Below are 18,358 nucleotides of genomic sequence, written 5' to 3'. Positions count from 1 at the left end.
AGAGAAAAGCTGAATATTTGCATAATATAGGTAGATAATTCAGCCCATTATCTGGTGCAATAGAATGGGCATAGGCAAACTCAGCCCTCCAGATATTTTGGGTCTATAAGTCCCATCATCCCTAGCTAACAGGACCAGTGGTCAGGGATGATGGGAGTTGTAGTCCCAAAACATCTGGAGGGCTGAGTTTGCCTATGCCTTCAATAGAGTAATGAAGTTTGCTCAAGTAAAAAAAGAAAAGTGGTACTATAACAGCAGCAGATAGGGGGAAAGCTGCAGGAGAAACAGCAAGGCACACCTCCTTAATAAGGACTTTTGTCCTCCTCAAATGGCAAACTTTTCATCAAAATTCAAAGCTCAAGCAAATCCGACACTGCACTGGATTGTATTGGACTAGATGGACTTCATAAATTCCAATGTTTTCCCCACTCTGGGACTGAAAAACTATGAAGTTTAGCATTCACAAATGTCCAGCATTGTTGAATTTAGGTTGGGACTTAACTGTGCTACCTGATGTAGCAGTTCTTAAAAAAAACAAAACAACAAGAAGAAGCACCCCCTCCCCTTGCCAGTTCACTTGTGTCTTAAGAATGTGCCCTTAATAAAAATCTGAAGCATGAGTGTCTTCCCTGCTCCAGAGAAGATAATCCATTTTTGACTGCTATGTCCCTATCTCTTAGCAGGTATTGGTGCACAGCATGGCCATTAAGCCTTATCAGAATAGGACATTTTTTTCTGGTTATGTGAGTACTTTTATCTCCTCCTGGACATGCCAAGGTTTTCTCATCAACTCATTCAAAAATCACAGCATGGCAGTACAAAGTGTTAAATAGACTGCCTCCAGAAGCCAGACAAATTGTTTTTAATTCCAAAATCTGCATCAAGGCAACCCTTTTATTAGGCTAAGCAAAATATCACAGAATAGTTTTTGAGTTCTGCAGAATGCTTCATCACACTAGATCAGAGGTGAGGAACCTATGCCCTGCAAGCCTAATGAGTTAGACCCAGTTCACATCTCAATTTGGCCAACAAAGTCAATACTTAATCATACCTACCTGCCACAGACCTGACATCATAGATGTGGAGCAAATAAGGACATGGCTCCCAAGGGACAATTAGGAGCTTACAGTGAGTTCCCAGTTGTTTCTTTGCAAGCAGGGCTGGCTGGCAAGACCGACCAGCTGATTGGCACTGACGGTGAATTCAGTAATCTGCAAAAGGAGTACCTGCTGAGGAAATCCTGAGCAAAGCTGATCCCTGATTCTTTTTTAAATCCCCTTTTTGATGTCATATGATCCCTAATAATAATAATTTTATTATTTGTACCCCACCCGACTGGGTTGTCCCAACCACTCTGGGCAGCTTCCAACAAAATATAAAAAACACCTGCAAATGTGTGAATATTTGGCAAGTATTAAATATTTAATATCACTGAAAACAGCTTTTTTAGTAGCAGTTAACATCTGAAAATATCTGAAACTTGACATGCACCGTCATTCTGTACTCGCCACTATCTGAAACAACATCATTTTGTTTTTATTCACATCTAAGGCCAGAATTTGAAGCAGCAGTACTTTCTTACATCTGTTCCAAAGAAAGTAAGTACCATAATCTAACCTGATCAAGGTTGCATACTATTCAGCTACGAAAACTAAAGAGCTATGTGTATAAGCTTCTTGGCTTGGCTGTGATGTTGTTGCTCTGATTTATCTGATAACAAGCACAGTTCTATTTTTAAAAAATTTATTGGTAGTATTATTTGTATGGAAAAGCTCAATCATGGGAGCAATCCCTAGCATGACATTTTCATGGCTGTTGTGCTCCATATGGACACATTCACTGTTTTCATTTTTGTTTTTTCCTAGGACCCCAGGACTGGTTAGACACCAGCAGCAGATTATTTGATTGTAAATGTTAGTTTGAGGGATTATGTCCCAACGTATGGATGACTTTACATTTGCTTATATTGGATCTTATTTTCCATTTTGCTCATTCACTTAATTTAGAAATATATATTTTTGAGCTACTGGCAATCTTACTGGTTTTTAGCTTGAACAAAACTTTTTGGGGATATTGAGTTATGATTGTGTCTCTTGTGTAAATGCCTCTTTCTATATATAGAAGAGAAATCAATTGCCCAATCTTGACAGTAGCTTAGAGAAAGGAATAGTGGCTGGGGACTCCATCCCCTCTTCAAACTGGAAATCCAGTTGTACATCAGAGGTCTACAGAGCTCAGACCAAATACATAAATAGTTGGAATGTCTTCAGTGGCATTTTTTTAAAAAACTAGGTGGCTTCAGACTTCTGCCTTTAATCACTTGTGCACTCTTTCATTTCTAAACCTCTTAATCCAAACAATTTTAATAGTTTTTTTGCAAGAGCACTGTTATTCCTAATGTGCCCACTGCATATCAATTATAATACCTCTTATAACATAGTTACGAGAACTTGCTGGATTCTCCCTCCTCCGCCCCCCCCCCCCAATTTTTTGAAATTAATAGAAATGTCTTGCCCATTTATTCTCACAAAGCTTTAGGCATAAAATGAAAATGTGGAAATGTTTTTGGGATAATTAACAGTTCTGTCAGTAATAAAAAGTGTGCTTCTCTGATACCTAGATATTAATTGAAAAGTGGTAAATGGGTGTTGCATCATTGTCCATTAGGCTTCTAATTACTGTAAGGTGAAAACTCTGCACAATGAAGAAGTCTTGTGATTTATTTCTCTAGGAAAGTAGGGTGAAGGGAAGGTGAAAGGAATTATTATTATTACTACTCTGTACTGTTGAGAGTAATATATGCAAAAGGAGGGGCAGGAAGTCTCTGCTTCCGGGAAATAGTCAAAATTATACAATGAAGAAGATAACAAAGGGACTGGAGAGAGACAGAAAGGGCAGGATAAGAAGTGATGAGGAACTGAAGTTCTACCTAATTAGGCTTTGGTTCAATTTGGCCCGAGACTGAAGAGGTTAAGGAACAGGCATGGAATGAGTTCCCCGAATCTGTCCCAGAAAAGATTTGCACTTCTAGTGATGCCAACAACTTGACAAATAACAGGCTCACAATGCCAATTATAACTGGCCACAATGTTCCCCCTTCCCCATGATCCAGGCACTCTTACCCTAGGACACTTACTTTGTCTGTAATTGGTGATGAGATGCATTTTGAGCTGATATCCCTCCTTGAAACTTGTAGGGTCAACAATAATCAGACCAAGCTGGCAAGGCTGAGAGACACTTTTTGGTACATGATCAGAACATGACTACAGTACTTAGGTTTTTGTGAGAATCTGTCCTTTCTTTCTGATAATACGGTCAGGGCTGTCTTTAGCATATGCGCCACCGGGGTGCAAAGATCCACCCAGCGCCCCAAAATTAGTTTAACTGCCCCCAAATTAACTTGTATTGAGCTTTTTGGGGGGGAGGCCAAAGTTGTTGTTCTTTTTGTTCTTTTTTAGGGGAGGGCGAACTCATTGCTTTACACTGCCACCGATCGAGAGGGACTGGTGTACATTTGGTATACATTCAGCACCCCCCAGAATTTGGTGCCCGGGTGCCCCACATCCCTTGCACCCCCAGGTAAAGACGGCACTGAATACGGCTGTGTCCCATTATTCTCTTTGTATGTGTTTCCAAAATGGCCTGTCACCCATTCCCATGATTTCCATTTCTACCAGGAAATTATTCTGTCACTTTCCTCCACAGGGAATGGAGGAATAGAGAGGTGGTATTAGAGGACATGTGCCTCTGGAACTAGGCTGAAAGATATGTGCCTCTGCTCTAGGCTAGTTGGCACTCACAGTTTGGTGGATAAGAGACTTTTGCCTCTGCTCATTCTACTCTCTCAACATTTAATTTTGTTGACTTCCACCTTTTATTCTAGACTTAATAGGATCTTGAACTTATTGTACTTTGAGGTACTCAGATCTCATGAGAGTGTGCTGTTAAGGCTGCAGTCCTATACACACTTGCCCAGGAGGAGCTCAGTAAATATGCATTGGGATGTGCTGTAAGTCACCTTTTGACGTGTGCTGTCGGCTATGTTGTTGTTGCCAAGGAGTTAGTTTCTTGCATGATTGGAGTTCAAATATATTTATATGCTTTGCAATGGTTGTGGTCCTCCTTGTCTCCAACTCCTACATGTTTTTGTACAGCTTTTTGCCCTCTACATCATTTTATTTTATAGTATACTTGATACTTTAATAACTTCCTGCCCCATAATATTTTTCTGCTTTATTTTTTTTTTTTTTTTTATAAAATTTTTATTGGTTTTTCAGAATTTTTAAAGACAGACAAACACTTAAGAAACAAACATACACGTATAAATTCATATCATATTTTCATACACCTCTTTTCTGGGACTTCCCCATACCTCCCCTTTCTGCATCCCAATGCCCAAAGTTTTATAGCAACTCCCAATTATTACTTTCCAACCACTGTCGTCTTAGTCCTCTCTATATTCTGATCTTATATCACTGTATCCCTTTGTTTCCAAGAACCACAACACTTTAACATTCATTAAGTTTATAGTAGTCCTTAAGATAACTTTTGAATTTTCTCCATTCTTCTTCCACCGTCTCTTTTCGTTGGTCACGGATTCTGCCTGTCATTTCAGCCAATGTCATATAGTCCATCACCTTCATCTGCCATTCTTCCAGAGTGGGTAAATCTTGTGTCTTCCAATACTTTGCGATAAGGATTCTAGCTGCTGTTGTAGCATACATAAAGAAAGTTCGATCCTTCTTTGACACCAGTTGGCCGACCATGCCCAGGAGAAAGGCCTCTGGTTTTTTAGGAAAAGTACATTTAAGTACTTTTTTCATTTCATTATAGATCATTTCCCAGAAAACCTTAATCTTCGGGCATGTCCACCAAAGGTGGTAGAAGGTACCTTCAGTCTCTTTGCATTTCCAACATTTATTATCAGGCAAGTGATAAATTTTTGCCAGCTTGACTGGGGTCATGTACCACCTGTATACCATTTTCATAATGTTTTCCTTTAGGGCATTGCATGCCGTAAATTTGATACCGGTGTTCCATAACCATTCCCAGTCATCTGACATGATGTTATGACCAACATCCTGTGCCCATTTGATCATGGCTGATTTGACTGTTTCCTCCTGTGTATTCCATTTCAGCAACAAATTATACATTCTGGATAGATTCTTAGTATTGGGTTCTAACAATTCAGTTTCTAATTTTGATTTTTCCATCTGGAAACCAATTTTCCTGTCCTGTTTGAAAAATTCCACTATTTGATGATACTGAAACCAGTTTTGTACCTTATACTTCAGTTTCTCATAGCTTTGCAATTTCAACTTATCTCCATCATGTTCCAAAATTTCCCAATACTTCGGCCATCCGACCTCCATATTGAGTTTCTTCACTGCCTTGGCCTCCACTGGTGAGACCCATCTAGGGGTTTTGTTTTCCAAAAGATCTTTATATCTTCTCCAAACATTGAACAATGCTTTTCTAACAATGTGATTCTTAAAAATACTGTTGACTTTGTCATACCATAAATATGCATGCCAACCAAAAGTATTGTTAAAACCTTCCAGATCTAAGATGTCTGTGTTTTCGAGGAGCATCCATTCTTTCAGCCAGCAAAATGCTGCTGCCTCATAGTACAATTTCAAGTCCTTTAATAACTTCCTGCCCCATAATATTTTTCTGCTTTAGGCTTACATCCCAGGCACTGGAGCCTCTGACATCTTAGCCAATTCAATCTTTTTTGCCCAAATAAAAATACAAGAGGATTGAAAGAATAAAACTTGTGGCTTCTTGGAAATCTATTTCATGGTTGCTGATAGGAATAATAAGAACAAAAGTAGTCTGGACATGGAGAACTGTGGAAGTTCACAGTATGGAATGCCGATCAAATACAACCTACTATAGTGGTATCTCGGTTTTCAAACGTCTCCGTTGCCTAACATTTCGGTTTTCGAACGCCGTAAACCCGGAAGTAAATGCTTTGGTTTTCAAACACACCTTGGAAGTCAAACATGCAATGCGGCTTCCGCTGAGTGCAGGATCCTGAAGCCTAGCTGGGGACTATTGAATTTTCAGTTTTTGAATGTTTCAGAACTTAAACGGTCTTCCGGAACGGATTACATTCGAAAACTGAGGTACCACTGTAGATGTTTTGGAAAGTGGTTTGTCTGTCCATTTGTTTATTGGTTCTCTATACATTTGGACAACTCTGACATATTGTCGCCAAACTTGGCAAGAGGGTTTCTGAGGTGGGGGTGGTGCTCTTCACCACCATTTAAACACGAGGCACCATTTTGAATCAAATGGCAGATCCAAAGTCACTTTGGTGTGACTTTGCCCATTTTTTGACATAGGTTCAAACACCTCTCATGATATTGTTGGCATGAGGGTTCCTAAGGTGGGAATGGCAGTCTTAGTCACTGTTTGTATGTGGGCGCCATTTTGAATCAAGATGGTGGATCAAAACATTACTTCAGTGCGACTGTGCCTGTTTTTTGGCATAGGTTTGGCTGCCTCTTTGTTGCCAAACTTGGCACAAAGGTTCCCAAGGTGTGGGCAACAGCCTTCATTGCTGTTTTGATGCTGGGCACCATTTTGAGTCAAGATGGCCAACTAAAATGTGTCTTTGGATTCACTTCATCTGATTTTTGGTGTGATGGGTCCAAACTCACAAATTCCACTATCCATTTAAAGAAAAAGTAGTTTTTAAGCATTCCCAGGCAGGTGTCATTACTTATAAGCTTGCAAGTTCACAGAATCCTCTTTTCAAGGAATATCACCAATATTTAGCAAAAAAAAGGTTAAGCATATTCAATGAACAGAGCTATTTTTTCTAGAAGAAGAGGTGCTGGGACTCACCGTGAACACCACCCTTGTTTTCTTTTAATGGCAATGGTGCCTGCCTGAGAGGTGCTGGAAACTGAGTTCTGCTGAGTTCTGGCTGGAAAAAAAAGCCCTGTCAATGAGAATATATAAATATAACACATAAAAACAAAAACATATTGGCCAACCATTTGCAACTATTTAGCATTTCAGGGTTTATAATCAGTCATGCCTTCCACACTGACTACCTTTAATGCCTCACCAGCCCACCCATCTCCTCATGAAGACCAATCGGTTCTTTTAAATCCAGAATAGCTCGCTTTGAATGGAAGCTGAAACTGCCTTCCATTCAAAAGCAGCACCATCACCCACCCATCATTAAATTGCTATCTGGGAAACCAGAAAGGAGCAAAATGAGCCACCACCCAGGTTTTCTAGCTTCTATCTTATTGGATGATAGAGGGGAAACTGGTTATTTGTTTCAATCCTGTTCTTTTAAAGGAGATTCTTAATATTAGCCATGTTGGCCACACACAGAAGGGGCTAAACCACCCAATTCCTCATTTGAACCTCATTTGAACTCCCTTCATGGCTTGACAGATCTGCTTTGAGCACAATAACAAAACCTTGCAGCCTTTATTAACAATTCCAAGTTTGTAAAGACTTACCAATTGGAGCCTTTATTTCACACATTTTAATTGTCTAGAAAAGCATGCTATGAGGATAATATCCCCCTCCCTCCTTGTTACAATACAATCAACATGATTGCACCCTGTGCTCCAGTCTTAAGTAAAATGTTGGCTTAATGTAATCTCTTAATTATATTTCTGTTGTTAATTCAACATGCATGCATTATGTGCTAAACATTCTGTTTAAAGTGAAACAATGTTGTCTTGCAGAGAACATTTGGCAATCTTAATAAAACTGCCCCCACCAGTTTAAATAGGATCAAAAGGTTTTATGTTTGTTGAATGTTCCGTAATGACTGGTGTAGTGAATTATTTCTGAAGGGTGGGTGAAGACTTCTTGCAACAACATACCTTTCAATTCTTCTCTGTAAAAGAAATAAGTGCAACCTTTTAAAAAGACTTGTCCTGGAAGGTGCAGTACTGGATTTAATTAAATCATTGTGATGTTGTGTTACTGGTTAGAGCTAGTGTCAACACTATCTTGAGGAAGAGTAGATATACTGGTATAGAATAGATCTCACAATCTATTATGATGTCTTGCATGTTTTTTTAAAATACAGAATACTTGTTGGGAAGCTTTCTATTAAGTGGAGGTAAGGTGTTGTGCTGTACAGAAGGTAAAGGTAAGGTAAAGGACCCCTGGACAGTTAAGTCCAGTCAAAGGCGACTATGGGGTTGCGGTGCTCATCTCACTTTCAGGCTGAGGGAGCCGGCGTTTGTCCACAGCTTTCTGGGGCATGTGGCCAGCAGGACTAAACCGCTTCTGGAGCAATGGGACACCATGAAGGAAACTAGAGCGCATGGAAATGCCATTTACCTTCCTGCCACAGCGGTACCTATTTATCTACTTGCACTGGTGTGCTTTCAAACTGCTAGGTTGGCAGGAGCTGGGACAGAGCAATGGGAGCTCACCCCGTCATGGGGATTTGAACTGCTGGCCTTCTGATCAGCAAGCCCAAGAGGCTCAGTGGTTTAGACCATAATGGCTCTGGAAGCTAACACAAAAATGGACTTAATACAGGATAACTAGTCTATCAGTAGCCCAGATACAAATTGCTGCTTGACATACTTCCAAGCCAAGTCTAGCATTATATAAAGAGTGTGGCGTCTGTTGGTGAGAAGAGGAGGTCAGTTTTCACCCCTCTTTTCCATTCTTGTCTCATCTTTTAGAACAACTGTTCTTTCTTCCTTCCCTCCCCAAATAGCAGACTTCCAGATGTAAAGCTCACTTGGACCAGAAATAGGCTGATCTGTCCATCCCTATTGGGCATAAGATAATGTCATCAGGCTTCGACTTCTACCATACTGCTTCTGGGATGGATTGGGCCTTCCCCACTTCTCATCCTCTCAGGACTTTCTGGGAAGCTGGGAATAGAAAGAAGACCCAATACTTGCTGGAAAAGGCATAATTGACATTGGACCTCCTTTCCCTCAGCATCCTAACATCATCATTCAACATACAAATAATACTAGATGTCAATGGAAAGAGACAGGCTAATACAGCTTATTCTGAGTCCATTGGGATCTTTGGCTATTTGAGACAATTTACATGAATGGTTTGAGGAGCTGATATTTCTAGAAAACAGCATTTCTCTATGGAGGAAGAACATGCTGTTTATTATGAAATCATCAAAGAGCCAGCTGATACTTTTCATGGTCAGGAGCTTTAAGGAATTTACTGGGGCCAGTGAGTGGAAAGCCCAAACTTCCAACTGCTTGGTAGTTATTGATAACATTTTTGTAAGACTCATGACTGATAGACATATTTTAAAAAATCAGCTTGAGCATCTGGCCCTGTGTGAACAAAAATATGAATTTATGTTTCAGAGAGATCATAATCCAAAACCAGACACATTTTCTATGCATTGGTTGACTTCTTATTTGTTGTTTTTGCTTGGAAAATCTCTGCACAAATCAACATCATATTTATCTAAATATACTTGCTTAGCTATGCTTCTAAAAAGGAAGGGAAAACCTTTGTGAAGGTCACTGAAATAATTCTTTCCCCTCTTTGCCTTTGCAATATATTGAAATCCTGGGGGTATTTCTCTCAAGTAAACTGTTAATTTGACATGGTGTTGGAATACAAAATGTCAGGGCCATGAATGCCAGTAGGTAATTTCTTTTTCTTCTGCTTGTTTGTAATAGCTGCACAGTAAAAACAACAACAGAGTATTTATTTTTTAACAGTTTTCTCAACTGTGGCATAGCTGGATGTGGGATTCTGGGAGAGAGTCAACAACAGCCCCCAAAGGAATGTCCAAAAGGACAACAATGAATTGTACTGCAGTTGTTGACAGGCCAGATAAGAGAAGGCCCATACTGTTTTTTTCTGGAGCCGATATGAGAAGTCCATGCATACAACTGGAAGCTAAGGATACATAAAACAAATCACTGGGCACTGATATTTCAACTTTCCTGTCCAGCATTATCATATATTTAGGACCCTTAGCTGCATGCCTATTACCACCTGCAAGTGGCTTAATTGTGCATCATTTTCCATTCAAAGCACACACATTTCTGAAAATCATTTAATGCAGATCTGAATTGTTGTGCATCATATTAAGCCAATTGCACAACAGTTTGCAGTCACTAGTTTTTGTTTTGTATTGGATATGGTGATAATATGATCAACCTTTCTGCTGGTTTGGGACATTGCCTGTTTGCACTGGCAGTTTAAAGTATCAGATATTTATGACACCCCCAGTCCAAATGGAGGTGGCAACACAATAGTATTCTAAGAACTGATTGTTTTCTCTTTTTTGAGTGACCTGGAGTTATTAGCTTTGTAGGCCCTTTGTTTATCCTGGTGTCTTCTCATGCTACACCAAGTTCTGAGGGTAATTCCCTGGGGGCTGTGAGATATTTGCAACAAGTCCATTCATTGATCTGAGCCAGTATTTCGGAATGCCCTGGGTTAATAAAAGGCTTGTCCATCTCATGCAGTCCAAGAAGGATTCTATAAAACATCAATAGGAATATTGTTTGTGGTTGTGTGATGGAAAGGAACATAAGCAATAAACACATTGGTTAAGATTATTCTGAATATGTAATGGAGCTGGCTTCATTGTGAAAGGATGAGCTAAGTTCAGTTCTGCTAGCATCACTATATGCTCAGAGGCACACAGGTCTTTCATTCTAGGCTCCAGTTTTGCACCTGGCTCTAATCAGTAGAATTTTGGGTTCTTGTAAACAGCAAAGTAGTTCCAACAACCCAGAAGACTGCTCAACCCATTCTAGAAGAGCCAGGGCTGCCTGTCCTGTCTGAGGCAAAATGGGATGGTCCTGCTGCTGCCACCTATCCCTACTGAAACTTTGATTTCCAGGGATGCATGGTTCTGGGTTTGGGTGACATCTTGCCAGGGGTCAGCAGGATCACACCAGAAACCACAGCCACTTCTCCAGAAGTGTCAGGCAGACAGGGAGAAGGAGGAGAAGTGGGTGGTGGCAAGATCTAGTCAGAAGTTACTGCTTCTCCCTGTTTCTCCAGATGCCTCAGCCCACCTCATGGGCGAACTGAGCTTGAAAAGAACAGAATATTTTAGAAAGGGCATAAAAAGGTATATAGTATGGTTTTCTAGTTCAGATTGGAGAGTGCAGGGTGACTAATGCAAGAACCTTGACTGTGTGCATAGAGTAATGTTGTTAGTGACTACAAATAACTGATGATGGGCAATAACTGATTATGGGCACCATGATGGGCAATTTCTTAGAGGCTGCTGTCTGGCAAGTGATGGGCAGGCAGTTGTGGGTGGGACCAGGTCCGAAAGTAAGCAAATGTCTCTTTTTCTCTCACTTTCTGCCATACCCTTTGTCCTGCTCCCCTTTCGACCCACCCACATGAAATGAGGCTGTGGGCCCCAAGATGCCTTCTCTGGGGGTTTGAAGTTTAAGTGCTATTGTCCAAGGAAATAATTACAATCTGCATCTGGAATAATGTGGGGATAGTTGGCAACTATACAGACGAAATATAATAATCTCAAGATGAATGCTTTGTTAACCTGATGGGTGTATATAAGGCAAGCCCTTTGCATTTTTCAAATGGTTAGCTAATTTTTATACCCATTTGTGAAAGCTATAGCATGTATTGCTTTAAATTAGGGCTGGATGTTTTTTGCTTTCTCCTTCCTGAATAATCTTTTGATAGACTGGGGAATAGTGTCGCATTATAATGTTATAATTGAATTTTCACTTATTATTTTAATATTCATTTCTCATCTTCATCCCGGAATCTGAGGAAAGCAATTAGCAGAGTTAGATTAAAGAACTTGAAGGGAGGGCAAGAGGTAAAATGTTTTGCTTGGTATTTTGTACGTGCAGATAAAGGGCCCCTCTGCCGTATCTGAAAGCAGCAGGATGAAGTGTGCTGCATTCTGCATTTCATGCAAATGGAGGCAAATTTTCCTCATACTTCGCCAGTGAGCATTCAATGCTCCCAACTACTTTGCCACAAGAGTGCATGCTGCTCTCTGCATGACACTTCACCCCCTTCAGTCCCTTATAAGCGTCAATGATATTTACATTGACCCCCAACTTAAACCAATGCCAACCAGAATACTGAAAACTGTGCAATGAGGCTGGAGAAGCTGCTTAGGCTGCTTGCTTTCCCACCCACACCAACGGTGGGGAATTCAGGTGTACTGAAGTTGGGCGGGGTTGCAAAAACAGATGCAAGAGAGGGGCTGGTTCTGCTTTATAAGCCACAGAAAAGCAGGACAGAGGAAGATGGAGGACCAAAGCACAATTTTGTGGAGCACGGTAGATTTATATGTAAAGATCTACCAAATTTGCCCTATATGAAACAATATATGAACCAGCCACCCCTCAAAATAGGCACTTCTCAGAATTTTGCAGTGCATTTCTCCAGCCAAGTAATGGGTGCAAAAAGTGCATATACCAAGGTAAAGTGTGCCTAAAAATGAATACATTTATGAAAATGACATAGAAAAGTGCATTGCATTAGGAGAAATTGCTTGCAAGCCCTTTGTCTATTAGGCTAAAGTGCCTAGAAAACTGGGTTTATCAGGAGAAATGGGTAGTGAAATAATGAGTTTTTATGAGGATTTTAAGAAATAAATATCGCACACTGATGTGGAAATGGGAAGAAATTAAGATTGAAAAATGAGGCAAAATGAGGAGGGAAATTAGAAAAAAAAAATGAGAACCCTAAGACATGACAGTAAACAATCCTCTCCCCACCTCTAGCTGGTTAACACATAGAACCATTCTGGTCTATGCTGGGTTTTCCCTCAGCTCTCATACTTATAGGCTGTAACCTACTAAGGAAGCTAGCTTGTGCATAACTTGTGCCCACATGAGTCACACGTTAGAGAACCTAAAACCCTTCCATGAGGATCAAAGGGATGAGTCATAAGATTGCAGGTGCAGCTATCACAGCATGTGATTTCCCCCTGGTGTCTCGGAGATAGCCACATATCAATCACAGCTCATGGCTTTTCTCTTTTGCATTCCTTCAGCAGTGCTAGCTCTAGCAGAATTTGATAAAGTCTTTCAGGACTCCAGTCTACAACTTTACAATATTATACCTGCAGATCAGATGCTCAATCTAGGCCTGCGCCTGGGCACCAAAACGGATAATTGCTGAGCATCATTCCTAATCTCCTGATGATCACAACGGTCTTCTGAAAATGTCACATAACATCAAGCAATATTAAAAGTCCTACAAGCATTTTAGTAGACATGCTTTGCATCACTGCGCCTGGCTCTGCAGTGCTCTATAAAATGCAAGATGGCTTATAACCAAAAGGTGCTTTCAAAACAAACACCCCAAAATGATATCCAAACAATATAATGAGTGCACTTTATGGCTGTGTATATACACACCCTAGAATAAAACACCCCTGTTTCGGAATCATAGGCAAAATATGAGTTTTGCTTTAAATTAGATACATTAAATCCTGTAATTGTCTGCCTCCCTATGAAGGCTTACTATCATTAATGTGATCATTTCATCTGTGAGTAGGAAGAAAAGTGAAAGCCAGGGATTAATCCAATAACACTAGCATAATGTTCTTGCCTGTAGACAGAGCACTCCTAGCTGATAGATTCTAGAGTCCCAACTCAGTGCACAGTGGCAACAACACTAGAGTTTGTTCTGATTTGTTTTGATGTTAGACTTAAATACTATTGGCTGCATTGGACATGTCAACTTGGGGAGCCACTCCAGACATGCAGCTCTGTCATACTGAAGGACACTAAGGATATTAACCTGTGATAAAAATAGCACCAGCCCAAAATCATTTATGCTAATAGCAGGATTCTTATGCTGGCAAAATGGCACCATCTTCACTTAAGAGGGAAGTATTTAGTGGGCTTTGGGAAGAGCCACAAAGTATTCAGATTTACAGGGGGGGGGGACCCAACAACTATAGAAAGCTAATTGTTGCAAGAGGAAAGAAAGTAGGGAGTTGTTGGGAAGGGAAGATCCTGAAAGAAGGCACAGCAGGCTGGCTGGAACCCTAAACAGGAAAACCACAAACTGCAACATTTTGTTGCAGGCATCACTTGGATCTGCTTATTTGAATATACCACACATTTAGTTTGGATTTTGCCCAGGACATGTCCAATTTTAGAAATGAATGTAGTGCCCAAATAGATTACATATCACACTGGCTGGTTGTAAAGAGATCTTAATCAGTACTATTAAACAAGAATAATTTGTTGAACTGATGAAAGATAGCAGGAAAACACCGTAATCTTTCAGGTAAGCAGTTACAGTGGTACCTCTGGTTATGAACTTAATTTGTTCTGGAGGTCCGTTCTTAACCTGAAACCGTTCTTAACCTGAGGTACCACTTTAGCTAATGGGGCCTCCTGCTGCTGCCGCGCCGCCGGAACACGATTTCTGTTCTCATCCTGAGGTAAAGTTCTTAACCCAAGGTACTACTTCTGGGTGAGTGGAGTCTGTAACCCAAAGTGTTTGTAACCCGAGGTGTTTGTAACCCGAGGTACCACTTTATTTATATCTCTAACATTTCACAATATGTAAAGTTGACCATTATCTTTTCTTTTCCAAAGTTAGAAAGGGGCTTTCAACTCCAGCTGTTCAGCAAAGAGCAGACTCAAGTGAGTTGCACTATGTTAACTGCAGGGAGCTGAAATCAATAGTTTATTCCTCTAGTCTGCCCTGAACCTTGAAAGAAAGGTTTTTGTGAGAAGCTGTTCCAGTCACCATTGTTCCTTTGGTATTCCATTAGGGTTCTTCGGGGACTATATTATGCAGCTCTGTTGGTGTCAGTTTTTAAAGCACTGCGAACTACCTTATATGGGAAGAAAAGGTAGTAGATTTTCCTCCCTGCATTGATTTTTCTGTCCCTTAAGGGTATGTGGAACTAGCTTCAAGCTAATTTAGGACTAATTTGCATGAATGAAAATTCACATTGTTTGCACAAAGAACTCCATGAAGAACAAAGCCTGGCTGCGTGGTCGAGTTAAGGTGTCATCTGAGTGCTGTCACTCTAGCCTTTCTGCTGGCAAATGAAAAAAAGCACGTAAAGAACTACACTGTTGGGCCAGACCACAAGTGGCCATTGAGATGCCCATGGAAGCTCATGAACAGGGAATGTATGCAACGGCTATCCATTGTTCTTTATTTTTTTTGGCATTTGATAATCAAGTGGCATGCCACCTATGAATACTCCTGCCATGACCACTCCCCACATTAAATGGGGGCACTCTTTGCATGCTCGCGCACAGCCCCCTGGACCCTATGCGGTACCATTAGCACAGGCTAGGCTTCACCTTTCCCAGGTGGGATACCTGGAGGTCTCCGCCTACCTTAGCCAGTTGCCCAATCCCACCTTGGGAGACATTGCCAAGGTGATCAGGCCAGGTAGGGGGAGGGACTACCTGCCCATACAGTAGGGGGGTGTTTTCCCAATGAAGACTGCAAAATGGTAGGAGGGGTTTACTCCCTCCCTATAAAAATGCCTCCTTGGAACTCTTGCTCTTCCATCTAAGGGACTTTGGCTTGGGAGACGTCCAATTAGGTGTTTTGTGGTATCATGGGCCTTAGTTATTCCTGTATCTAAAAAGAAACATGTCTGCTCCAAAATAAAAGCCTTATTTGGCCCCATACACCTGGAGAGAAGACTTGTGAGACATGCATTTGGAAACTAGTCCATTAGGGTGAATGGAGAATTGCTCCACCAACCCCTGACCATCTCCAACTGTCTTCCTTCTTATTTAAAACCACCTCGGGCAGTGGCCCCAGCTATCAGCTTCCTCCTTTTCGGTCTCAGTTTTGCCCTTGGAGAATTCAGAATGGGAACAGGACCAAAATATGAATTAGCTGACTCTCCCTATCACTGGCTCTGAATCAACCTATGGTTGACCTCTCTGCCTTCCACCCTAAGATTCCCAGTGAGCACCAGCCATCACTGACATCAAACTTTCAAGCAGCTTCAGCAACTATCTAGTTAACCTTGATGAGTTGTTTCTCTACTGCCAATGGGCGTCCGTTCCCGCCCTCCCTAGAGCAAGCATGTCCAAAGCCCATTTTGGGGGCCTAATCCGGCCCGCCGGTCAGTGGCAATTTACTTCCCGGGCTAAAATCCAATAAAAAAAACCTTCAACAACTCCAATCCTAAAAAAAGGTCAACAATCTTGGTTGGCCTCCATGGCCCTTCACTTCATCAAATCTGGCCCTCTTTGAAAAAAGTTTGGACACCACTAGTTTCCACTGAAATGTAATCTGCAGCAAAATTCAAGCAAATGTGAAGGTCCTTAGGAAGAATTTTGGGGAGACATCATGTTTGTAGAAGACCAGAGGCATTTTGAGATGGGGTAGAATTGCTTTCTCGAGAGGATCCCTATATCCTACGGGTGACACCCTCCTCCCCCTTTTTAATGGCTGGGATCAAACAAACATGCTCAGCTTTTGACGACTGGGGAACATTGTTTCAGTTCTGATTGTTTGCCTGTTCTTAAAACAAAGCACTTCTTTCATAGGCTTTCACAAACATACACAACTTCCCATTCACTTTTTTTTAATAGAAAAGACAACAGTATTCCTTTCTCTGTTATCATACACCACTGTTCCTTTGAAGGAGATGGCAGATTGCCATTGAAAAGCATTGTTATTTCTGTAACGTATTTGACCCAGTTTTGAAAATAAAATTTCTTTATCAGCTCTTCTGCATAGACTTTCAAAAGGAGCATAGCTTGATCTTGCTTTATAGCTGAATTTCTCATTTCCTGGAGATCAGATAACATATTTTGGAAAGGAAGCAAACTACTGGTATCTCAGCTGGTTTACCAAACCAAATAAACCATGCACAATAAATATTTTACTGTATTAGCATATTTTTTCCTCAGACAAACACTTATGTGGATGTCATGTATCATAACGTGGTTGAGTGTTATCTTTCAAGCACACATTGGGTGTTTGAATGCCAAATATTTCTATAATTTCAAAATAAGGGTTAGTGAAATAACCATTATAGGAACAATTGGTCAATCTATTCAGCAGCAGTTCTCCACAGTTTCAGACAGGAGTCTTTCTCAGCCCAATCTGGGAGATACTGGAGGTGGCATCTGGGACCTTTTCCATGCCAAACCTGTGCCCTCCTTCTGAGCTGTGACTCTTCCCTTACCTCACAGCATAAGAGCTCATCCCTTAACAGTTCCATAGTTTGGACTTTGCATGTTCATATGTCTTTAAATGAGATTCTCCACATCTCTGGGATACAATCCAGAAAAAGTTAGGCATGACTAAGTCCCACTGAAATCAACGGGACAAGAGTCTTGCAGCCAAATATATAGTGTTTTATTTTGAATCTAATTGTGGATCCCAGTGCACTATACTTCTACTTGTAGTCCCATCTCCTTTCTACCAGCTCTTTTCTGCCTTACCTTGACCCATGTTTCTGGGGCCTCTGGTCCTCTTTTCCAAGGCTGCTTATGGCTTACTCTTCCACCCATAGGATTTTCAGCCTGCTTCCTCTTTGACATCATAGTAAGTCAACAAGAGTCTTAAGAGTCCTAAGCCACTGTGTCATTTTAGTCAATCATTGCACACAGCCTCACCACCACTACAAATATATTTTAGAACATTACAGTGTAGGATTAAGTGGTCTGGGGTGAAAGCCATTAATTTCAGTGAAAGGTATGCCTAGCCCTTTCTAGCTATCCAACAGAGCTATTGTGTATGCTTTTGTGTATGATCAAAGTACAGCAAAATGCGAGCCTATTTGCATGAATGATCAGTGGGCAATATGAAATGTTTGGTAAATTATGCATCACTATGATTATTTTCTATCAAAACACCATGGAAACTGGATTTCTGTAGCTTCAAGCTACCCTGATGAACTTTTCAGTGGGTGCAAGGGACTAGCCATTGATAGTCTGAATGACATAATGAAATTTTGTCCATCTCTTATTAACTGGATGCTCTCCAGATGCTGTTTGTCTGTTACAAAATAAACATATACTGTATTTTTCGCCCCATAGGGCGCACCGGCCCATAGAATGCACCTAGTTTTTTGGGGGGAAATAAAGGGAAAAAAATTACCCCCCCCCCAGGCATGGGGCTGGGGTGGGGGAAGCCTGAACTTCCCCCGACCACAGCCCCCAGAACAGGCTGCTATCCGCAAGCCTAGGGAGTCCGCCGGGAAGTCGCGCCGGTCTCCCCAGGCTTCTGGATATCTGCCCGAAGCCCCGGGCGCACTGAGCTCAGCACGCCCCAGGCTTCGGAATGCAGGCAGCTCTCCGCAAGCCTTGGGAGAGCTGCACGACTTCGCACAGCTCTCCCACGGCTTGCGGAGAGCTGCGTGAAGCGCGAAGCCTGGGGCATGCTGAGCTCAGCGCACCCCAAGCTTCAGGATGCAGGCAGC

General features: G+C 41.3%; 1 protein-coding gene and 1 long non-coding RNA gene across 3 annotated transcripts in view; one reads left to right on the top strand and one right to left on the bottom strand.

Moving 5' to 3' along the window:
* Positions 1-18,358, top strand: part of NRG3 (neuregulin 3) — a 620,711-nt gene that overhangs the window by 495,963 nt on the left and 106,390 nt on the right. The window lies entirely within an intron of this gene.
* The window catches only part of LOC308585385, a 32,774-nt gene continuing 15,573 nt past the window's right edge, over positions 1,158-18,358 (bottom strand). Inside the window, exons 2-3 of the long non-coding RNA XR_014007357.1 lie at positions 6,853-6,949; positions 1,158-1,191 (exon numbers count right to left, since the gene is read on the bottom strand). This is a non-coding gene — a long non-coding RNA (uncharacterized lncRNA). The remainder of the gene's footprint in view (positions 1,192-6,852; positions 6,950-18,358) is intronic.

Source organism: Podarcis bocagei (genome assembly GCF_964188305.1).
Source record: "Podarcis bocagei genome assembly, chromosome: 4".
NCBI classification, from domain to species: domain Eukaryota; kingdom Metazoa; phylum Chordata; class Lepidosauria; order Squamata; family Lacertidae; genus Podarcis; species Podarcis bocagei.
This window is presented reverse-complemented; position numbering and strand designations above follow the sequence as displayed.